Consider the following 25755-nt stretch of genomic DNA (forward strand, 5'->3'; position numbering starts at 1 on the left):
AAGATTAATTTGTGATAGATAAATGTATAGATTTGGTGGTGTAATGCCAATGGACATTGCTTCCGATGGCTTCTCCTTTCTCAGTGAGTTAAAAGGTGAGTATTTAGCTCAAATTAAAGGTAGAGTACATTAGGATTAGAAGAGAAATGAAGGTGTATCTTGGAGCATGAAAACCTAAGCCCAACAAGAAAGAGCTGTAAGAGATTTGGGTAGTTTTGAGAACCTGTTTAAAATGTGTAACATGAAATAATTTAGGTCATCTGAGCAGTTTTGCTGTAGTACAGGTCTGGATAAAATAAATGGATTTGGGTGTTTAAATCACAATAGTCTCTTCAAGTAAGTGCTATCAATGTGAAATAAAAAACTTGATAGGTTTTTCAAAGAAAAACTAATAATGATGGAGAATGAATTGTAGGCTAGACAAGAAATGAGCATGAGAGAAGTCTGATTAATAATGATAAAGTGGTATAACGGATTAGAGATCTTGATGAAATCAAAGAACCACTGTAGTAGAGGTTCTTCAATAAGTATAATGGAAGAATAGAATGTAATCAGAGAGACACATTTTTGATACTGATATTTCAGTGGTGAATTAGACATAATAATCTAAGTAGATTTATATAACTTGATATAAACTGATAAAACCAGAGTAAATTAGAAAAGCACATTACTACCTAAGATTTAGTCATATTAAGTTTCTGATTAAGTGTTATTTTCATGAATACTCTATGAATTTTGACAGAATATCTATTTATAATTGCTATTTTAAGTACAGAGAAAGGTGGTAGACTCACATATAAACAACATGTGGCATGTAACCTGAAGGCATGGGTACCAAAATTAGGATCACTTAATGTGATTATGGTCCATAACCAAATATAGTAGGTGGAAAATATCTCAAATATAATTATAATTTTATAATTTTTTCCTACAAAGGAGATATATATGGTTTTGTTTGTGAAATTTAAATAATGTATTTGATAAACATATCATCTGGAAAAATTACTTGGAAGATTCATTGCCTTTTTCAAGTGTGTGAAAAAGCAATATACCTTATATCTTGCTGTTCAAAAGTAATGTATGATGTTCCTCAGAAGTAACATCCAGTATATTCATAACAGGTACAAGTCCAAGTCCACAAATATAAATAAGCAAGAAATGTAATTTTCTTGATTTTTAATCATTTAGTCTAATTTTCATAGCAAGGTGCCATTCAGTGGAGGAAAAAAAAACTTAATCTAGTCAATATAAATTTCCTGTACTACTCCCTGGGACTGTGTATAATTTCTAGTATCTTGGGAAATAGTGAGGATTTCATGGGTAAAATCTGGTCCTCATATACCTTCAACTCTTGTTGACATCCACGAATAGCCCTTCATTGGCATTTCAGTGTCTCTGCTTCATCCTATATTAAAGTTGGAATAGTCCCTTTTCTTTTATCAGCACTCATTGCTGCCACTCACTTGACTGTTTTCAACCTCTCACCACACAGTGAAAGTATCTGTGTGGATGCCACATGACCTCTAGTTCAATGCCACTCTTACATTCATGTAATCATTAAACTCTACGCAAGCCATGTTAGTGCAAGGGAGAAACAAAAGCTCATTTCTAGACACATCACACATATATTCCTAGACAGGGATCTTGCCACCTTCCTAAGTTTTACCAAAAAATGAAAGAACTCATTTATTTTTTGCTCTTAGATTATACAAACATTTTTGGTTTTATACTGTTCCGCTACACTTGAAGCTCATTCCCATTTGAGTCACAAAACCTTTTTCAAAGAGTCTCTGATATCTCCCTGTTTCCAATCTGATACTTTTCTTTTTCCTTTCTGATCTAGTCTGAGGATAGGACACTCTGGATTTTATACATAGATATTCTCCTCCATTTTTATTTTCCAAAATGAAATGTCTTTCTGGTCTTTCTATTTCCTCCAATTACTAGGCTTTTGAAACACAAAAAGCAATATTTGACCACAGTGTTCTCTTAGCTGTATTGACCTTTCTTTGAGTGGGAAAAGGGTCATGCAAGAAAACACAGAGAGAAATTATAGATTAATATTTAGAAACTATGTATTGCTATGTTATTGATATAAAAGATTACTGCTTAATACAATGTTTTTAAATGAGTTATAAGCAATCCCAAAATTCTGTGAATAATTGTTAGAAATCATTTTTAAGCTGCATTTTTTCATTATCATATCCCCTTATACTGTCTTCCAAAATACAATAAAAAATAAACTATTAAAAAAACTGCAGATGCTAAGAGTTTTATTGGAGGGGAGTTATTAGTGGGGAAGTACAGACTAACAGAAAATACTAAATAAAGAACACAGAAGAATATACGTGCTATAATATTATGCCAATTTTAATTAAATAATTGAGAATGATGTTTTGGGGTTTGTGATAAGCTTTGTTTAGACAAGTTGTTTAGACAGAGTAAGAGGGGTTAGCTTTGACCATGTTATAAGGCTGTAGCATAGAGTCCAATGAGGTAGAGGTGCCTCACACACCCTAGGCTCAGTTGGAAGTTGCTCTGTCCAGCAGAGGCTTTGTGACCACAACAGAACAAACTTTTGCCCAGAACATTTTATTATGTTGGGGAAGAAAGGTGACTGCTCTCTCTAGTGGAGAACAGCAATTAGACCTTCTTCCCTCATGCCTTTTATTGAGGAGGATACACATGAGAGATACAAGGTCAAGATTCATGAATCATCAATTTTGGAGGCATTAGGATTACAGTTGACAGTAACAGATTACATGTACTAGTACAGAGGGTACAGTGACCAGTCTGTGTCAGGGTCTATCAAACATCTTGATGCCACACTGGCAGTAGGTGCAAGGTTTTATATATTTCTCGTTAGAGATTGTTTATGTTATATTTAAAGATAAGCAGAGAAAGTTCTAAAGCATAATAAGCATTATTTAAATCCTATTCCCAAGGAAACCCTCTGAGTGGCTTTCAGTTATGTCTCCCGCGCAGCCTTATATTGAGATTTAAAGGCAGGCACAGCCGGGATGCCAGCGGCAGTCATGCTCAGGCCGGGGCTACAATTCCCTAAACCACAAGGAGCGCTTCCCTACAGTTCAATGGGGCACTTTGATATTAATGCTATATACTAGTACTAGAATAATAGTAATAAAAAATTAATAGTCATATTCTCAAGTGCTTAGTGTGTGTAATAATCAACAGGAAAATAAGAGAAAATAGTGGGCATGCAATTCAATATATAGATGATGTATCATAGAATTGTACACCTATATAATTTTATTAACTGATGTTACCCTAATAAATTTAATTTAAAAATAAAAAATAAGAGGATATGCTTTTTAGATAGTTAAATGCATGGTCTTAGATTTAAACCTTGTTATATCCTTGAGTATGTCAAACTCAAGCAGGAGATGTATCAAAATAATATCCCCTTAAGGTCTAATTCCTACACATCTTTTTCCTCATTCCTCTTCTTCCTTTCTTTCCAAGACAAAGTCTGTTCAATCCCAGAGACTTATTGAATATTGCTACTTCTTTTTGAACACTCTCCCCAGTCTGCATTCTTTTTGTGGAATTGACACTAATCATCATTCTCGTTTTAGCTCAATTATAACTTCTCTTGGAAAACCTTTACATTCTTCCAAGGGAGAGTTCAGATCTTGTTAGCACTGTTCTTATAACAGTAGTGTCAAGACATTATGAAATATAATTTTTAATCATGTTTTTCTCTTTACCTACTTAGAGGCTTAAGAGGGGTTAGAAAACATGCAAGTGAAATACTGCAATGTTTTCTATGTTTTCAGAATCCAGTGCATGAAAGTTTTAGTCAACTTTTAGTAATGTAAACTAGAACATCAATATATTTGGTCAAAACTCTCTATTGGCTGACCACCATAATTAGAATAAAATCCAAAATAGCATTTCTGAGCTGCAAGAACTTACAGGTTTCTGCTTACACTTTGAACCCCATCTTTTATCTCTATACTACAACTTAACTACACTATGATCTAACTCTCTGTAGTATTTAAAAGTGTTCTTATTAGCTATTTCTTCTGCCTTGATCATTCTGACTTTAGATTTTTTCCTGTAGTTTACTCCCTCAGCTCCTCAGAGAGATCTTTATTATTCCAACAAAAGTGCCTCCCTCCATTCATTGTGGTCAATTACAAATTTCATTTTATGTATACCAGTTATTAATGGTCATTATTTTGAGCATTTAAAAAATTTTAACATTTATTTTCTATTTTTTCCACTATGGCAAAGTTACAAACCCCACAAAACATTGTTATTAGTTTTCTTTAGTAAACTATCTCACAGAGGTTTAAGTAATAAAGAACAATTTATATTTTCAGATGTAGTTGTCATTTCTTTTGTGCTTTATTCCTTTATGTAGATGCAGATTTTGATCTTCTATTACTTTTCCTCTGTCCTTTCTTTATTATTTCTTAGAATTCAGCTCTACTGGTGATGAATTCTTTTAGTACTTTGTATCTCAAAAAGTGTTTATTATTTATTTTTTTAAACATATTTTTCCTGGGTATAGAATTACAGGTTGACTGTTTCCCTTATTATTTTTATAATATACTTTTCTGCATGCATCCTCAGTGGGCTATATCACTTCAAAGAAGTGACAATTAGTTCATGGAGCAAGGGCAAAAAGAACATAATATAGTGGTTTGTGTCCCTCAACAGAGCCACAGCACATACATTATATATGTGATATTAAACAGATACATGTATGTGTATCTGTATATATTGAGCACATAGTATATATGTGGTATTTTGACTTCATCAGACAGAAATTATTAGAAAAAAATATTTAAAAACTTATCTGGCAGAAGGTAATAAGGAAAACAAGGTCTTCTTCCTTGTACTGCTGGGATGAGAAATTTATTATCATGTTATATCTTTGTTCCTCTATATGTAATAGTCAGAGTAATCTGATTATGCTTTGCCTTGGGATATTTTTTTTTCATTTCATTTACATTAATTTCTTTGTTTGAGATTGAGATTCTTAAATTTGTGAATTTATTATTTTCATAAATTTTGGAAAATCTCAGCTGTTTATTACTTCACATATTTTCTGCCACACCCCTTCTTCAAGGATTCCAATTACATGTATTTTAGGAAATTAAAGTTGTTCCACAGATTTTCTGTTTTATTTTGGATAGTTTCTATAACTATGTATTTTTTGTTTTCTTAGTTGTATTTTTTTCATTACCATTTATCACCTTTATACTCCCCTATCCCCTCCCACAATCATGACATTGTTGTCAATAGCCATGAGCCCTTTTTCTTTTTTGCTTGATCCCTCTACACTCTAACCATAACCTCTTCAGAGCTATCCACCTGCTCTCTATCTATGAATCTGTCTCTATTTTGCTTGTTACTTCAGTTTATCCATTAGACTCCACAAATGAGTGAAATCATATGATATTTGTCTTTCTCTGACTGGCTTATGGATGGACCTGGACAACATTATGCTAAGTGATATAATCATTTTTTTCAAGTTCACTAATCTTTTCTTCTGCAATATTTAATCTTCCATTTATCTTATGTGGTGTATGTGCATGCACATTTGAATAAAAGGGACAGAATCATAAAAAGTATATTTTAGTAATGATAATATTCAAAATTAAAAATTAACACAATCCTTCATACAGGATAAAAATGTTATGGCTGACTCTAATGCAGATGGCTATATTTAGATACAATTATTTAATTTATGAAATTGTATCTCTTCATTATTTAGCCATATTACAATGGGACTATATTGTATATAAGGGGGGGTTAAAAGACTATTAGAGGAGAAACAAGATGGCAGAAGAGTAAGTGGAAGCTACACTAACCTCCTCCCAGAACTAATCTGGATTTACAACTTAATTTTGGAGAAATCATCTGGAATAACCAACTGAACACTAGCTGGAGAGAAGTCTTATAACTACGGAGAGACAGAAAAGGCCACTACATCACAACGTGACCGGTAGGGAGTGCGGAGACACAGAAGGGCTGGCTGGGCTCACACAGGTGGCAGTTGAAGGGACTGAGAAACAGCTCAGCAGCCGGGGGTTCCCCCTGAAAAGGGCAGGGACTAAACCCCCAGCTGAGCTTCGCAGCCTACAGCAAGAGTGGAAAGTAAAATAGTATCCAGCTGTGAAAAGCGAAAAGCCACAGGGTTTCTTGCTAGCTGGAGAGAAACAGAGGGAGAAAAAGAGATCTTAAGTGGATCACATACAAAAATATTTTGGCCCCCACTTACCCTGGGCTCAAGCGGATGGAAGGCAGAGAGGACTAGAGACGCTTGGGGAGAGTTTGGTGTGGTGGCTTTGAGGGGAGAACTGGGAAGGCAGCTGACTGGGTCCCAGTGCTGAATCATCCCCACACTGCAGGCAGACCATTCCCCTCCAAGTGTCATCAGCCTGAGGGGAAGCAAAAGCCCTGTCTACAGGAATTAAGCTGCCGCATCCATGGTCCTTAAGCCTGATGGCTAATAACAGATTGAATACATTAACAACTAAAGAAGCGAGACAAAGGCAGTAGATCCCTGGAAGTCTCCAACAGGCTGCCTAGGTCCAGATTGGTACAGAATCTGACGCCACCAGGGGCAGACCCAGGAAGTGCAGATCATTCTAAGAAGCACCAACAAACAATAGGAGTCTCAAAAATGGGGAGACAGAGAAACAACCCCCCATCGAAAGGAAAGGTAGAACCCCCAGAAAGAGTGCTAAATGAAATAGAGGGGAGCAAACTATCAGATATGGAATTCAAAACATAGATTATGGAGAAGCTCAATGAGCTGAGTGGAAACTACAAAGAACTCCAGGGAAACTACAAGGAACTCCAGAAAAACTACAAGGAACTTACTGAGAATTACACCAGCATGAAAAAGGACATAGAAACTATCAATAAGAGCCAGGAGGAAATGAAGAATACAATCTCTGAATTGAAGAACACAATAGAAGGAATTAAAGCAGGCTAGAGGAAGCAGAAGATTGGATCAGCGAGCTGGAGGACAACGTACACAAAAACTCACAGACAGTGCAACAAAATCAAAAAAGACTGAACAAGACTGAAGAGGCTCTAAGACAGCTGCAGGACAACATGAAACGTAATAATATCCGTATCATAGGAATTCCAGAAGGAGAAGAAGAAGAGCAAGGGATAGAAAGCCTCTTTGAAAAACTAATGACAGAAAACTTCCCTAACATGACGAGAGAAAGAGTCACGTAAGTCCAGGAAGCACAAAGGGTCCCAATGAAGATGAACCCCAACAGGCCCACTTCAAGACACATCATAATTAAAATGGCAACATTAAAAGACAAAGAGAGAATCCTAAAAGCAGCAAGAGAGAAACAACTAATAACATACAAGGAGCTCCAATAAGGCTATCATCAGATTTCTCAGCAGAAACACTACAAGCCAGAAGGGAATGGCAAAACAATATTCCAAGCAATGAAAAACAAAGGCCTACAACTAAGAATACTCTACCCAGCAAGACTTTCATTCAAAATGAAAGGTGAAATAAGAAGTTTCCAAGACAAAAGAAGGCTAAAAGAATACATCTCCACCAAACCAGCATTGCAAGAGATGCTAAAGGGTCTGTTTTAAGAAGATTTAAAAACAGAGAGAGACAGAGAGAAACATGAGTACAAAGGGGAAAAATGACAATGAATAAGTACTGAAAGAAAGAAGAAACTTCTACCATTTGCAACAACATGGATGGAACTAGAGAGAATTATGCCAGACAATGAAAGAAAAATACCTTATGCTATCACCTATTACGGGAAACTAATGAACAGCACAAACAAATGAGTAAAATTGAACCACAGGTATGTAAACAAGGAATAAACTAACAGTAACAAAGGGGGAGATGGGAGGGAGAGAAGCGGGTTAGAAGGGGAAGGGTCTAGTCAAAGAACATGTATAAATGACCCATGGACATGGACAACTGGGTGGGGACTGAATGTGGGAGAAGGGGGGCAGGGTGCAGGGAAGCAAGAGGGGGAAAAAAGTGGGACAACTATAATGGAAAAACAAACAAACAAAAATTTTAGTGGGGGAAAAATGAAAATATAAAGAATGGAAATTAAAGTTCAGTAAATATTAGAAGGACAAGGATTTTCTTTCACACTGTATATTTTTCTCCCTATCTGATCCCTCCAGAGTTTGGCATTCTAAAGAAGTAAGTAATGACATAAGTTTCTTTGCATAAAACTAATAAGACCAGTTGTTAATAGAAGTTTCTTTTTTTTAACTAAGACTTTGACTGGAATGTCATGCCTAAAGGGGACATCCTTGGGCTCTGGTTGTTACCAGAAAGCCCTGAGAAACTAGGAATGACTTTCAAAGGTAATAAAAGCCCATGAGATAAAAGGCCTGGTACGTTGGTTGGATGTGCAGTCCATGGCAATCTTTCCAGGGAAGGAATGAAGGTTGTTTTCCTGAAAGATGGCTAGATAGGACCTTAAGGCACAATGGAAAACCAGAAGGACTTGGAAAAGACAGGTGTTTACAGGCAAGGCTGAATGCCAGGTATGTGGTTCTGCTGCTGTGCCCTGAAGGGCAGACTGAAGGTCACCCTAAATGTTCCTTGAGTAAGTTCCAGCAAAGCAGAACTAAAGATCATAAGTGATCATTTTCTGCTCTTGTTGTGTTTATGCAAATGAACAGGATAAATTAAAAATGGACTTAATGCAGCCCCTTTAATGACAAGGAGGGTAATCTTAGTGAGAAAAATCACAATTCAAGGAGAATCACAATGCTCAGTGGTAGACTATAAAGTAGTGCAGCTAACCATCTTTAAAGTTTCTTTTCATTTAAAATTTGTTTTCATTTGAAAGTTAAATTATGTCTGTGGTATCATCAAAGATGTTTAATTTACAGGCAAGAAGAATGTCAAATGCTTTGCAACTGGATGTCTTTCCAATAAGACAGTCCTACAGATTTAGAGACTTGTATGTGGGTTATGTTACATAAATTAACATGTGTTTTCTGTTTTCAAATGGCATAAGCCTAAGATCTTATTACCCAAGTGATTGTCTGTATGTATAGGCCTCACTTAATCCTATCTGCATCGTTGCCTTCTGAGACTCAATGGTTTGGCTGAACTAAGTGGCTGGGTTGGTGAAGTATGGGGTGGTCTGAGGGCTTCACTTTAAAACTGGTTTCTCTTTTCTATCCTAATGACAGAAAGGATCCAGAGATCTGAGAGGGGGGAAACTTAAATATTTCCCTCAGCCCAAACTAAATATAATGGGCAAAAGGGTTTTCGATAGGTGAGATGTACCTGGCACACCTTCCTCCAAAGAAGCCCCTCTTTTCCCTAATGTGGGACATTGAAAAATTAATACCTGTCCTTTGTCATCTAGTGGTTATGGATTGAATGATGTCTTTTAACCCTGTTGCCAAATCTGTTGCCTCCAGAATACAACAAGAATACCAGTCTGTTAAATCAAGCATGCCATTGTCCGGGGACAGCCAACTGACCTGGAGTCTGCACGATCCTTCCCCATGTGGGAAGGCCACCCTCCCCTCCACACCCCCACTCTCTTAGGGATTTCTTGACCCAAGGGTACGTAGGACAACGACCATGTCCAGCTTGAAGCAGCTAGAAGAGCTCGAGACCTTCACTCATTGTCCTTTATAAGATTATAAAGGGTCTTAAGTCTGAGAGGGAGGGATTGTTCTTTTTTATTGTTAAATTAAATAATTAATTATTTTAAAAAAGAAGAAGAATATATGAAAGGCTGAGGCAGGAGAGCTTGTATGTATGACCCATGAGCATGGACTTGGGGGGGATTATTAGGGGAGGGGGTGCTGGGCAGAGGGGAACAAAGGGGAATAAATTGGAACTATTGTAAAAATATAATCAATAAAATATAATTAAAAAAACACCATTAGAAAAATAAGGCCATTTATTATAAATAATTTAATTACATTTAAAGTCATGTGCATATATTGCATATAAACAAATGATTGAAAGGTGATTTGATTTGAAATTTTAAAAATATAAAAGATACAAGATGACCAGGATCTATTATAACAGAATAATTAAAATCAAAGCCAAATTTTAAATGTTGGAGTCTGGAAATAGAAAAATTATATCAATAATCCCTGGCTAAAGACTGCAACAACAAATGGGAACTTCCTGATATCAATAAGAAAGAGGAAACTAGGAAGCTATCTGTCTTTTTTAGGAAATTATACTAAACATATGACCTCTGTACATAAAAGTCATTGAGAAAAAAAACAGATAATATCATTAGAGTAGTTTTATTTCTAAAAGCAATGACTTTTCTCATGCACTTTTAGCTACAACAAACTGACATTGCTACTACTCTGCAACGTTGTCACAGAATTGCCATTGTAATCAGGTGATCTGTCCCCATAAAATAAGAAACTCAATGCACATTCAATATGCCCCTTATATTTACAGATTTTCTTTTTTTTTTCTGTATTGAAGCACTATTATTAAAACATGTTATTATCAACAATTTTGGTTTAGTGTCAACACCCAGGATAGTACTTGAACACTTATTTTCCTTGATAATATGAAAGAGCTCAAACAAAATATATGTTGAATATGTCATGCTAAAGTAAGAAAGAAGTCAAACTATGAACTCTCCTTAAAATTATAGAAATTTGCTTTGCTATAAAGAAATTGCTAGTTCCATTCTTTCTTAACCTGCATATAAATAAGTCCTGTTGGTGGAATTCTAAATGAATAAACCCATGCTAGATCAACCATTGCATAGATGATGTTGCACTTATTTTTGACAAAAGTTTTGCTAAGGAAAAGAGAGGGTAGTGATGGTCAAAAATAAACTAATAAGACCAGAAGTCTGCTTGTTTTTTGCACAAAGTATTAACTAAGTGCACTGTAAAAGAAGAAGTTGATATAAATTTTGAAGACACAGTTAACAACCAATGATTCTGTATTTTAGAAAACTAGTAAATTTTTTTAAACATGACTATACTTTCAAAAAAAAAAATAAACATGACTATACTTTCAGAACAACCTCTGCTTTAATCATTCTTTTGATGTGTTTTTCTTGAAGATATCTTTGCTTAGGATGTAACTTGAGGACAGGTTTTTGTTTATTTTCAACTTTAAAATGTGAATTATTTTACTTTAAAAGAAGGATTTGACTTTAAAAGAGAGATTATCACAAAAACTCAAGCATGCACTTGACTTTTAGTTAAATTTCTTTCTTACTTCTTTGGGCAAATTGTTTTTAAAGTAGTTCATGCTGTTCTAATAAAATGCTCTGGATTGGCATCGCTGTTTGCAGGTAAGATTCTTAAGATTGGATTTCCAGGCTATTTAGCACTGAATAATTTCCAACTATAGTTCTAATCTATTTAGACTTGTGAAGTCTTAAATTATCATCTAGGTATAAATGAGCAAACATTTCATTAAAAAATGAAGAATTTTATGACAATACCTTTCCTTGGAAAATGGAGCCACCTGAGCTTTTCTAATGGCTGGTGACATCCATTAGTGGTTTTCTCTGAAATTGAAAACATTTTCCATCTGTTCATACACACTCATTACAAAGTAGTTAAGAGCCTGTGGGATCACAAAGACACATTTTGGCAAATTACAAAATATCAAAATGAGTTATTGAAGAGGTAGCAATGACTATATAATAAGCTGTTCAAACCTGCAGTTGTCTGTTTTTGCGTAAGAAAAGACATCTGTATGCTTAAATCGAGTTTAGCTTTGAATACTTGGGACTCTTCCACTTGAAAGTGTCTACATCTGTGCCTATGACCCAAATTCTTTATTCCACAAGAATTTGTCTATTTTCAAAATAAAGACTTTCTTTTTCAGTCTTTAGAGAACTGTTATTTAACAGATTCTCTTCAAAATAACAAAAAGAAGCAAAGGACTTTAAAAATGTAAAGGATTCCAGTAAGCACCAGGTAGACTATCTTGACATCAGCCTATTTAATAATGAATAATTAGTGGGGGTGGGAAGGCAAGTAATAAGGGCTAAGGAACAGAATACATGGCTGTCTCTGCTGGACCTTAAAGGCACTCTCTTGACAAATGCATGGAAGTGTCCTAGATGATCTTTTGCAGATACTTCAATGATTTATTTTTCTGCTCTTATCCAATAACATACCAGCTATGAACAAGCTGTGTATGTGTCACCTAAAAGTTGACATCTGAAAGAATGTGATACCTGACACCTAATTCCTAACCTAAGGTGCAGAACGGATCATAGCAGTAACAATTGAGTGAGGCCTTGTACAGTGACAACAAGAGAATTGAAAATGAAGCAGAGACTTAAAAAAAAACACACAGAAAGAAAAAGAACTCCCAAAACCCACCACCTGGCTTCAGAGAGAATCCTATTTAGTTTGTAGGGTTTCTTCCAATACTTATCTGCTAATATCAACATTTACATAAAACCATTCATATGTCTTCTTTTAAAAGTAGCACAGAACTTCCGGCCAAGATTGAAGCTTAGACGGACTCACTCGATCTCCCTCTATAACTAGAGAGGAATACAACTACTTCAAAACAAAAGATAACTAGAAATTCCAGAAAATAAAACTACATGGAAGCCCAACGTACAAAGTTATAAACCAGCAACGCTCTTTGGGCAGGTACGAAGAGCGAAAGGGGGCGGTGCTGTTTGCGGTAGCACCAGGGACAGAGGCAGGGAGAGCAATCCCAGCTGCAGTCGAACCCCAGCAGCTCCCGACCCCAACGCTGGGAAGAGCAACCACCACATCGCCGAATGGTGAGGCCCAGAGGGTGGGAGGATGGATCCCGGTCTCCTAGCGGAATAACTGTGTGAATCCATCTTGGACCCCCACCCCCACATAAAGCGCCACAGCGCGGCGAATAAGGTTGCTGGTCCGCCGCCGGTTACCAGGTAGTGACCACAAAGGGCCACAGCGCAGCGAAAAAGGTTGTGGATCGCAGCCAGTCGTTGGGTCGTGACGAGTACACAGGCACTGCCCCCTTTAGCCGGCCCAAGAAAACAAAACGCATCTGTCAAAATGAGGCAGACAACTATAGAAATCCCGGTGGCGCAGCTCACCAGGCAACAGATGAGGAATCTGACAGATGAACAAATAAGAAACCTGTCAGAGGCTCAGTTCAGGGCCATTGTTATCAGGTGGCTTACAGAATTAACAAAAGATCTGGAAAAATATGAGAAATAATTGAAAAACACTCATACTGAAAGGAACAAAACCACATACGAGACAGATGGTGAGGAAATAAAATCCAGAGTTCAAATCAACAAACCAGAACATAGAGAAGGAACAGTCAACCAGTGCAGAGAGAGGAAACGGGAAGCAAGGATGAGAGGATCAGAAACCTCTGGGACAGCTATAAAAGGCCCAACATAAGAATCATTGGTTTGCCAGAGGGCGAAGAAGATGAACTAGAAATTGAAAAATTAAGTGAAAATATAATAAAGTAGAACTTCCCAAACTTGGGGAAGGAAATAAACTTACAGGTCCAGGAAGCACAGAGAATTCCAAAACAACTGGACCCAGGGAGAATCACTCCAAGACACATTATAATCAAAATGTCAAGAGTTAAAGATAAAGAGAGAATCTTAAAAGCAGCAAGAGAGAAGAAAAGAATCATGTACAAAGGGGTCCCAATTAGACTATCAGCTGACTTCTTAAGGGAGACCCTGCAGGCAAGAAGGGACTGGCAAGAAATATTCAAAGTAATGAAAATCCAAAACCTACAACCACGAATACTTTATCCAGCGAAGCTGTCATTCAGAATACAAGGGCAGAGAAAGTGTTTCCAGGATAAAATAAAACTGAAAGAGTTCATTAGATCCAAACCACTGTTATATGAGATGTTAAAAGGACTGGTTTAGAAAAAGGAGGATCAAAGCTATGAACACTAAAGTGAAAACTGCATCACAAGAAACAACAGAAGCTAGGGAATTGAAACAAAGGCAAACTAAATAGGCAATGAGAGTGGAAAAGAACTATAGGTATGGGGAGCATATTGGGGGGAGGTCAGCAGGGAAGGGGAAGGGGGAGAGGGAGGGAGATGGTATAGGAATTAAGAAACATCGTAGGAGGGAATGGAATAGACAGAGAGAGGTTGAGAAGAACTATATGCACAACCAATGGACATGGACTAAAAGGTGGGGACAAGGGGAGGGAGGGTGGCCACCGGGTGGAGGGGAGCAGAGGGAAGGGAAATTGGAACAAATGTAACACTGTAATCAATAAAACACATTTTTAAAAAAAGTAGCACATTTTTCTGTGTTGGTATGTGTTGGCGGGGGTCCAAGATGGATTCCTGCTGCTATTCTCTGCTGGGAGACTGGGATCTGTCCTCCTGCCCTCCGGGCCTCACCATCCAATGCAATGGGGAGGCTGCTTTTCCTGCGTTGGGGTCGCAAGCTGCTGGGGCTCGACTGCAGCTGGGATTCCTCCCCTGGCATTTCTTGCAGTCCTGCTGCTATTCCCAAGGCTACCACAGACAGCTCAGGCTGGGCTTTCCGTCCCGATTCTGATTTCACCCCTAATACTTGTCCAGCTGGATGAAGTGGAAGATACAAAGAAGAACAGTTTGTGTAATTTCCCTCTAATAGCCACTATTCTTCTTTAAAGAAATTCTGAAATAAGAATTCTTTAAAAAATGAGGTGTAAGCCTACCTATCTCACTATTAATTTAACACTACAATTGTGAATCATTGGATTTTACCACATTTTTGTGTAATTTTGAGATGCAAAAAGCCTGACATTAAGGTTGCTATGTTAGGAATCTGAAGAATCAATTCCTCAGTCTGCATTAGAGTCTTTCCTAAAGTTATAGCAGCCTGCCTCAGTATAGTGGCAGCTCATATTACAGCTCATTCAAATTTGGTAACCTACCTTACAAGGCCCTTTATTGAAGGAAGACATGGCCTCATGACTTGATTTTCTCAATTGATGGCAACATTCTGTCATGAATACTCCATCCCAGCTGGAGTACTGAGATGAAGATGACATGAAACAATCACAGAAAATCCACTTTAGAGATGGTGAGTGAGGTGAAATAATACTTTATTACTATAAGATATTAGGATTTTGGGAGAGGTCATTTGTTACTGCAGCATACCTTAGTTTCTCATATCTGATACAAGTATCGATGTTGGGATACTCAGAGGGACCAGGCTGAAAGAGAAGCCACTCTCCCACAAACAAACAAGCAAACAAACAGTAAGTACACAACAGAACATGCACAAGAAGCAAGCATCTCGATTCTGTTGACTTAGGTTAGTTATGAAACTATGAAACTTGCACAAGAGGCTTGATAGGCTTATGTCAATATTATAATTATTACGTCCTGCTAAAGGATCAAAGCAACTTAAAGAAAATGATGATCACTTAGAGAAATCTTGAGGCATGGGGTTCCAGGGACTGGGTCAGACTTGAATAACTAGTCTGTGAACCAGTTAAGACCGTGACTTTACATGGAGATTCTACATAGTATTTAGGGAGGCAAAGAAGTTCATATCAAAGGAAAGCAATACTGAAGATTGAAGGGTCAGGGAAGGGGTATGGGAGGTGGGGATGATAAGAGATATGGAAAAAATTAAATTTACATAGCTCAGGAGCAGAGATTCAGTTCTAATAACTATGAATTATCAGAGTACTGGAGCCTTAAAAGGTGCTATTAGTGCAGTACAGAAAATTTTTTGAAGAATTGAATTGATATAAGCAATGCTAGCTTCTATACCTCAGGAGGTCTGCAGTACTAGAGCTTGTGAGCTAGAGGTTTCCCCCAGACCCGCTGCCTAGAGACACATCTGGATATTGAAAAAAAAAAAAACAGGACTGACATTTACATTATTGGCAAAAGCACATGATGTCTGCAATGTACCCCTGGGTTCACAGATCCCTCTGCCTTAACTAGGAATGCTCCTTTCAGTATCTGCAAGTTTGTGCTGTGAAATTTCCAATTAAGTGAATACAAATAGGACATAAGAGATCAGAATAACCTAGTGAATGAACCAGATCTGGCCACTTCAGACCCACTCCATCCTTATAGTAACCACCCTACAGAGGTGTTATTATTATGATCCATCTGCAAATGAGATAACTAAAGTTCCAGAGATAAAGTAACTCACTTGAGACTACATAGCTAAAAATATTTGGGACAAGTTTTAAATCCAAATGATTTGGCTTCAGAGCCTATGCTTTTTTTGTTTAATTGAATTTATTGCGATGGCATTGGTTAATAAAATTATAGAGGTTTCGGGCATACAATTCTATAATACATCATCTGTATATTGTATTGTGTGTTCACCACCCCAAGACAACTCTACTTCCATCATCACTTATCCCCCTTTACCCTCTTCTACCTCTCCCTCAACCCCTCCCTCTGGCAATCACCATAGTTTGTGTCCATTCCACTATGGAGAGCACTATGGAGATACCTCAAAAAATTAAGCATAGAACTGCTTCATGACCCAGCAATTTCACTCCTGGGTACCTATGTGAAGAAACCCAAAACACTAATTCAAAGAATAATGCACCCTTATGTTCACTGCAATGTTATTTACAATAGCCAAGATATGGAAGCAGCTCTAGTGCCCACCAGTAGATGAATAGATAAAAAAAGCTGTGGTACATTTACACAACAGAATGCCACTTGACAGTACTAAGAAAATCTTACCTTTTGAGGCAGGATGGATGGACCTGGAGAGTATTATACCAAGTAAAATAACCAGTCACAGAAAGACAAATAACACATTATTTCACTTACATGCAAAATCTAATTAACAAAATAAACTTATAATGAAGAGACAAATTCCTGGATATAGAGAACAGACTAACAGCTGTCAGAGGAGAGGGACTGGGGGCTGAGTGAGAAGGGTAAAGGGATTAAGCAGGGCCTATGTTTTTTAACAACCACAAGCTAAAATGCACTGCATTTTGGTGTTTAAATTTATATAGTTTTGAACTTATTTGTGATTCAACAAGCAAAATGATAAAAATAGGAAAGTATACATCAGATATGTTTTCATATACCTCCACGGACTTTAAAGTTTCCCTCTCACACTTTAACTGGCCATGGGAGATGTGGTCTGCTTTTGTAACGAAATAATACAGAGAAGATTTTTAGTTTGATGTAGTCCCATTTGTCAGTCAGGGCACATCAGAGAAGGAAAACTCTGACTCCAAAAAACCTCCGCTGCCTTGCGGCATACCTCTTCAGGGGAAAGGCTAAGGGAGTAAACCCCGACAGAAAATCCGGAGCCGGAGTCCCTGAGGCGGTTTGACGTTGTAGTCAACACCGGCAACTCCTGCGGCGCACCTGAAGCCAAGCTGTATTGACTCCGTCTTTCCCTTGGATCCTTCAGCTGCGAAGAGAGGGGGGGTCTGCTGCATGGGCAACAGCAGACCCTCCATATCACCCTGCCCAGGCTCTGTAGCTTCAGCTTCACTGGAGAGGACACTCCAGCGTCATCGCAAGATGTCGATTCAACACGGGAGGAGACAGATACCGTGTCACTCCCGAGTCGGACTGCACAGCCATTCTCGGCGGTGCAGATAGACTCTTAAGAAGCTACACCATCGTCTCTCGAGACGGACGGCTGCCGCCGCCGAATATAATAATATTTATTTTTATAGTTCTATATTGTATAAGATGAACAATTAAAACATTCTAAATTATAGAAATGTTATTTTAGATTCAATCTTTCTTTAGATAAATTTGTCAATGCAATTTGTATTTCATGACTTTTATATTGCGAGAGTATATATTTATTTTATTCTTATTTCCCAGGGAGGGGAAGAAAAAGAAGAAAGAAAAGAAAGAAGGAAGGCAGGGAGGGAAGAAGAAAGGGAGAAAGGAGGGAAAGGAAAGGGGATATTGAAGGGACAAGTGAAGGGAAGGAAGGAAATAAAGTAATTACTTATTAAGTTTATATATAATATTGTAATACCATTATCTCTAGCATACACTATTTAACATCATTCCCCTACAATTTTTCAGATATTTGTAGAGACACAAAGCAAACGACCCTGGAAGAAGAATCACAGAGGATTTGCAACAGCATTTCTCAGTGTTTGGTTGTCTTGAGTAATATGGTTGTTTCAAGCCCAAGACTTACTACATGTAACAAAGTTTAGTTTATCACTTACACAAATTTTAACTTTTCTTTGCCAGCCAATTAGATTTTAATTCCCTTCAACATTCTAGAATTGGTTCAAATCACCTTTTAGAGAAATAATATTTTGCTATCTCCAAATATTTCCTAATAAAATGAAAAGTCAAAAATTCTATAGTTAAAAATATAAGAACTCTCATCAGAAAATTTAGCAAGCCAAATAAATATATTTTGAATAGTGTTTTATAAAATAACTTTAAAGCTGTTTAAATATAATGTAATTCAACAAAAGAAAGTAAACATTAAGATAATTAAAGTGAATAGCACACTTTAATAGAATGCACATGAGCAAAAGATGTATAATGTTGGACATGCTTTTGTTAATGCCATATAAGTATACATTAAATATCTTATATTTTCCACAATAAAAATTGTTGCCTTAATTAAAATGCAGATATCTTTAGGATTTTCTATTAAAACACAAGAGCTTTACTTTTAATATTCTTCAAGGCAGAGTAAACACATTTCAGAATTATAGAAAAATAGATTCATAGATACAAACAGTCCTAAAGAAACATCAGCAATAAATATTTACTGTTCATTGCATATATTTGTGAAGTGAAAAATGCTCTGAATTTATAGCTAAAAGACAAGGTTCAAGTCCAAGTTTCAATACTTACTGTTTATGAAAGTTCATAGAAATCAATTAAACTCTTCAAATTGAAATGTGGGCATTATAATAATTATCCCATATAGTGGAGGTGAAAATTATAATATTTCTAATATTGCTAAGGTCACTAGTAATTATTTTATTTAAGAGATTATGAATGTTTTCTTATAAAATTAGTGTACATGAAACATTTGTGATTGAAAAATGGGTTTGTTTATTTGATTTTTTCTTAAATTAGGCAAATAATAAAGTATAATTAATAGGAAACCTTGAAAGTCCTATCGTCTGTGTGATATAGCAAAGAACAGAATTTGGGCATGATCTTTTACAGGCAATGGAAAGCATATGACCATTTTCAGGGTAGCCAGCAGCCACAGTGCCACATTAATGTCAGGAAAATGAAAGCTTATGATGTAGTAGAAGGAAAGTGTCAATTATGAAGAAAAAGAAACATATTCTTGCTTAAAAGAATGAAAGTGATTGATAGTGACAAGCTCTATTTTTAAAATAGCTAAAATGTAGAACCATAGATTTTGAAAATCGCATCTAAGGAAATGTTTATGCACGTGATATAACAGAGATATCATAGCTACCTCAAAAAATAAATAAAGGACATTTTAATAAGAATTTTTGTTACACTTTTTTTGCAACAATAACAATACAAAATATTACCATGTAACAATGAAAGTATTAATTAAAACCCCTATTCTTTGGAAGTTTACTTTCACATATCATTCATTTAATCGACAAATATATTACATATCAACTCAATGCAACATATTAGCTAATCTATTTACACAGACAGAAAAAATTACCAAAAATAAGGCAATTAAGAAATAATATGCTAATTCTCCTCTTGTTAATATTAAGTATGTTTGAAGAAAGGTGAATTTATTAGATGTTTTAGAGAAAGTACTAGGCCTACAGATCTTATGGCCCACAAAGATTTTTATAAAGGAAATAGACCATATTAGAAATGCTCTTGCAAAATAAAAGTGATTTTTTTTAAAAGAGATGTCTCTGGACCATCATCCCTCATCAATTATAGAATTGTCTCATTAACAAAACAGAAATTTACTATTAGCAAATAAAAATATAAAATGTTGAGATATAATAATTTTTAAAAATAACAAGGATTTTAAGTTTAGCATACTTGATTCCATTCTTAGTTTTGCTACTGTTAAAGGAAAATATTATTCTGACAGTTCTTAAAATGGTAGAGGAAGACTTTACCAAACTAATGTGATAGGTGTAAAGACTATGGCAATAGAGGAAGTTTGAGCTCAACTCCAAAAATAAAGAAAAGAGGATACAGCCAAGGAGCAGGTCCGTGGGTGCTGGCAAACAGAAAATTGTCAACAGGGAACATTAATGGTAGGAAGAATTCTTGCTAAACTGATAGGATTCTTGCTGAAGGCAGGCCACCGTCAAAGGCAGGGATTGAAGGATTGGCTCAGGTATCAAGGGTAGGGAATTCTCTTTATACTGGTTTAGCTGGATTCTCACTAAAATGGAACTCTGCAACCAGCAGGACAGGGCCATGGTCCAGTCCTACCTGAGAATAGAGTACAGTGAAGCCTGAGGGAAGTTTAGTCAAGGAATCTTGGTCAGCACTTATCATTTGTGTGACCTTGCTATTTGCCCAAACCTTTGAAGCCTGAAATTCCACAATAGCAAAACTCAGGTAATATTGATCTCATGAAATTGTTACAAGGCAAAAGTATCTTTGGTAGTTGTATTGACATGCTGGTCTGGATGGGTACACAGCTTTCACACACCTGGGCTCCTCGGGTTCTTAAGCTGGATTTAAGTCAAGAGAAATGAGACTCTCTGGAGCACCGATAGGCCCTTTCTTGCACAAGAATTCCAATAAAACATCTTCAATCTTGCTAGCTTTATATTTATAGTTGATAATATTTTCACAGACAGAAACCCAACACAATAGTATAAACTCCAGGGAATCAGTGTAGCTACCAGTTGCCCAAATGTAAAGGCAGCTGTTAGTTTCCTACTGAATGAGAAAAGATAACAAGATTAGTTAGATGATACATATTTTGTCTTATCACCAGAGTTTATAAATAATTTGAAATAGTAAATGATGATGAAAGAAGCATAATGTTAGGGACCAGGAAAGCTTGTCTTACATGACCAGTATCAAGCCTTAATAACATAGGATTACAAGAAACAGGTGGGAAGTACAGTCTTCCTGTGTCACCTCCTAGGTGCTGTTCGTAGAAACTCTCATTAGACCATCTTCCTCAACAGAGAGGAATTAAATGTGTGTGTGAGTGTTCAGGTGTATTTTCATCCAGCCATCATGCATTATATTTTAAAATGTCACTTGTTACTAATACAGAGGCTGCACTAGACATTTGGAAGCTGACTTTGCAGAGTGTGAAATGAGGACAAGTGAATTTCAGGGGATTCTGTTCTTTTAAGGGAAGACTTCTAGATTATTTTCTTTATGGATAATTTTTTTTATCCTACATTACTTTATTCCTACATAGTAATAAACAAAAATTACATTTTATTTAAATGTGTATATCTAGCATTTAAAAAATATCACATTTTGCAAATGTGACAAAAAGGATCAAGCAAAAAGGGAAAAGGACTGTGGGTGTAGACAACAGGGTGGTGATTATGGTGGCGGGGAGTTGGGTATAAGGAGGCTAAATGGTAATGGGAAAAAAATGCAAAAAATACAATAAATTTTTTTAAAGCAAAGGTTTGGTATAATATATTGCTTTCCTTAACTTTATATATCTACCTTTTTTCATCTAAACCAATTTGTGCCATACAACTAATAATGAGGCAAATGGTGATCTGTGAATCTGAATGTTATTTTTAGCTATAAGTTATTTTCATCTAAGAATGGAAATCTATAATGCAAATTTTCAGCAAATATTTTGTCAAAATCTTTGTAAGTTTGGGAGAGAGGAAAATTCAAATAAGTAGAAACATCTTTAATGTCTCTTCCTAGATCCAATATTTCAGGGCCAGTGAAAATACTACCTCTTTTTAATTCCCAGAGTATTATTCGCTTTTTAAATATTATTTTCAATTACTTACTTTTTAACTATTATTTTCAATTATTGATTCTCTTATGCCTGAGATATTTGTGAGATAATAATAATGACAGCAATCACTACTTATTGACTACTTTCCATGATCTAGTCACAGTATTGGTGTGTTGCTTATGGCACTCACTTGCCCCCAACATATCTATAAAATGCACAATATTATTTTTATCTCATAAAAAATAAAATTTCAGCTTACTGCAGATAAGAAACTTATTCAAGGATACAGCAGCCAGATGGCAAACCAAAGATTTTAACTCCTGTCTCCATTGCTCTAAGGCTTTTTCCATTATGTAAAACAGCCTTCATGACTATAACTCCACAGATTACCCAGCTTTTGTTGACCAAATAATTAACTATCTGAGAAAACAATGTATAGCTTTACCCTTGAAAAGCTTTTATTTATTTATTTTTTTCCTTTTTGGTTCTTCTGGAGGGGTCAATTATTAAGTGAAGCAAGTAAATAACTTTAGGCAGAAAAGAAAAGAAAATGATACTTTGTCCCCTGGATCAAGATAAAGACCCACACTCTGTCTTTATTAAAATGTGTTTCAGTCTAGGTTTTTAGCTCAAGAATAAATGAACAATAAATGCTTTGTATAAAATTCTAACCAGAGGTGGTCATTCCAACCTACATAGGACTTTGGGTCTTGCCTATACATTGTAAAGGGATTTTAAATTTCTCATGAATGAATGGTTCCATTATCTGTGATGATGACCAGTTAGCATACAATTGATGATTTCCAATGAAAATATTGCACAGCAGATAAGAAATGCCTCCAAAAATAAAAAGTAAAATAAATCACACTACCTAGATATGGCAGACTACATGTACATCTTCCATAAGAGGCCAAGACTCAAATATCTGCTCCAGAAGGAATTGTGTTTGTTTGTTTTAGTGACAGTTGAATCCCTAGCATTCCAATAGCTTCCCAGTAAACATTTTTACAATAAATATTTATTATTCTTTTGTAACAACATTTTAAGGACAGAAGTGTTGGGAAATGACAACACAGGAATGGGCAAGAGTAGGTTTATAGTTGTCAGTATGCAAAACAGAGTTAATTCTCATATAATTATTTATTATTACTCTATGATTTATTACTATTATTAACGTACTTTTGCACATCCCTGTATATTTTGTTTCTAGCTTTCCAGTTATTATATGGTAAGGAGTTTAATTTAAACATTTTTTGAATAGTGTGGGAAGCAATGAAAAAATCATTACAATTTCTGAAAATCAGTCCACTAGGGATACTACTGACATTTAGGGTACCTGGGCTCTCTGCTGGAGATGCTCTATAATTAGTGCACCTGAGAATTGTGTCATTAAACACTAGGAGAGCCCAAGTGTGTGAAGCATGTCTTACTCAGCATTGTTTTGGCAGCCTCTTCCACCTAAATTAGGCACAGATTTGAAATACAAAATTTCAGGGGGCCTCTAGGTCAATATCAAGTGTACCAATATTCACATCATAGGAGTACCAGAAAGAGAAGAGAGACAACAAAGAATGGAAAACCTATTTAGAGAAATAATGACAGAAAAAAATCTCTAACTTGTCAAACAAAATAGACATACAAGTCCAGGAATTCCAAAGATGAACCCAGAGAGGCACACACCAATATTCATCATCATTAAATGTCAAAGGTTAAAGAGAGAGAATTTTAAAAGCAGCAAGAGAAAAACATTTTGTTACATACAAGAGAGCTTTCATAAGACCATCAGATGCTTTCTCAACAGAAACTTTGCAGACCAGAAGGGATTGAGGGATTGACACAATATATTACAAATAATGAAAAACAAAGATCTACAACTGAGACTACTGTACCAACAAGGCTGTCACTTAGAATCGAAGGACAGATACTTACCCAGAAAAACAAAAGTTCATCACCACCAAACTAGTATTATAAGAAATGTTAAAAGGGCTATATTAAGCAGAAGAATACACACACACACACGCACACACACACATATATGTATATACATATATATAATGAAATGATAAAATGGCAATAACTGCATACCTATCAATAATTATTTTAAATGTAAATGAATTCAATGATCCAATAAAAAGACCTAGGGTGGCTGAATGCATAAGAAATCAAGAACCATACATATGCTACCTATAAGAGACACACTTCAGATTGAAAGACACACATAGATTGAAAGTAAAGGGATGCAAAAAGGTAGTTCATGAAAATGGAAAGAAAAAACAAAGCTAGGTTAGCATTTTTATATCAGGCAAAACAGATTTTTAAACAAATGCTATAACTAGAGACAAAAACGACCCAGAAATTCCACTTCAGGTATTTATCTAAAGAAACCCAAAATACATATGCATCCTTAGGTTTATTACAGAATTATTTACAATAGCCAAGACATGAAAGGAACCCAAGTGTGCATTGATAGACAAGTGGCTAAAGAAAATATATACAATGGAATATGACTCAGACATAAAAAGGAATGAAATCTTGCCATTGAAACAACATGGGTGGACCTAGAGGTTATCTATGTTAAGTGAAATGAGTCAGACAGAGAAAGAAATACTATATAATTTATCTTATGTGTGAAAAATACAATAACTAAACAAAAAGACAGAAACTAATTCTTAAATACAGAGAACATTTTGATGGTTGTCAGGGGGATGAGGGTGGAGGATTAAAAAGTAGAAAGGATTAAGATATAAAAATCGCCAGTTATAAAAACAGTCATGGAGATGTAAAGTACAGTATAGGCAATATAGTCAATAATATTATAATAATTATATGTTATCAGATAGATCCTAGACTTATCAAGTTTATCACTTTATGTTATATACATGTCAATCACTATGTTATACACCTGAAACTAACATAAAAGTATAGGTTAACTGTATTGAAAAACTAAAAATTATTTTTAAAACAGGCATATAAAATATCAGTTCAGAAAAATGAGGTCAGTGGAGGAGATGACTGAGCTTAGCCTCAGGCTTTGCAGCACAACAGCTCCTGCCCCAGTTTCTGGGAGTACATGATGTAAACGCCTCACATCAAAAAAAAAAAAAAGTAAACCTAAAAGAGCAAGGTCACCTTGTGAGACCAAAAGTACATGAATCACTTAGCTTATCAACAGCAACTCGAGGGCTTTCCATTTGGGGTGGAATAATTTTTACTAATAGCTATTATAGAATGACTATTATGTTCCCTGTACTCTGTGTCCATTATTTCTAATCTACTATCAACCTTCCAAGGACAATTTTTTTTCATAAGAGAAAACTGAAATCAAGTATGCCAAGTAACTAGCCCATAGCCACATAGAGGTTGGGTTTAAAAATCTATACCTCTATGGTATAATATCTTTGTGCTTTACATTATTATACCATGATGCTGTGAAACATGTAATTCAGTGGAAACAATCCTAGTTTATTAATTACCTCAATACTGGAGGGCATCTGCCCATGGCTTAAGGGGATCATACAGTGTGATAACTACTTACTTTTTTTTTTTTTTTACATTGCCCTTTCATTCAATAAAAACATTTTGGTCATTCAATGACTATGACAGGCACATTTTCTCAAATAAGTTACCTTTGATATTGAGAGAGAAAAAGATACTAGAAGGCACTGTGGCATCACAAGAAACCACTTGTGAAGACTATTGGAATTGAAACTTCAATAAGGAATTAAGAAAAAAAAAGAATTTAAAGCTTCATTGATTTCAGTTGAGTATTTTTTCCCCCCTTAGATTTGAGTTAGCCTGTGGCAATCAAAGGTTACATTAAATAGAGTCATCAACTCTTTTGTCTTGATTCCTTTTTTCTGACTACAAATTCTATTGCATAAATCTCACTAAAGAAAATATGAAAAACCTCCAGGCTTTAAAAATGTCATTCAAGTATGCAATAAAGCATGCAATAAAGACGAGTAGTAGACCCTGTTGTTTA

This window comes from Furipterus horrens, unplaced genomic scaffold, assembly GCF_987537825.1.
Source record: "Furipterus horrens unplaced genomic scaffold, mFurHor1.1.pri manual_scaffold_2, whole genome shotgun sequence".
In the NCBI taxonomy this organism is placed as follows: domain Eukaryota; kingdom Metazoa; phylum Chordata; class Mammalia; order Chiroptera; family Furipteridae; genus Furipterus; species Furipterus horrens.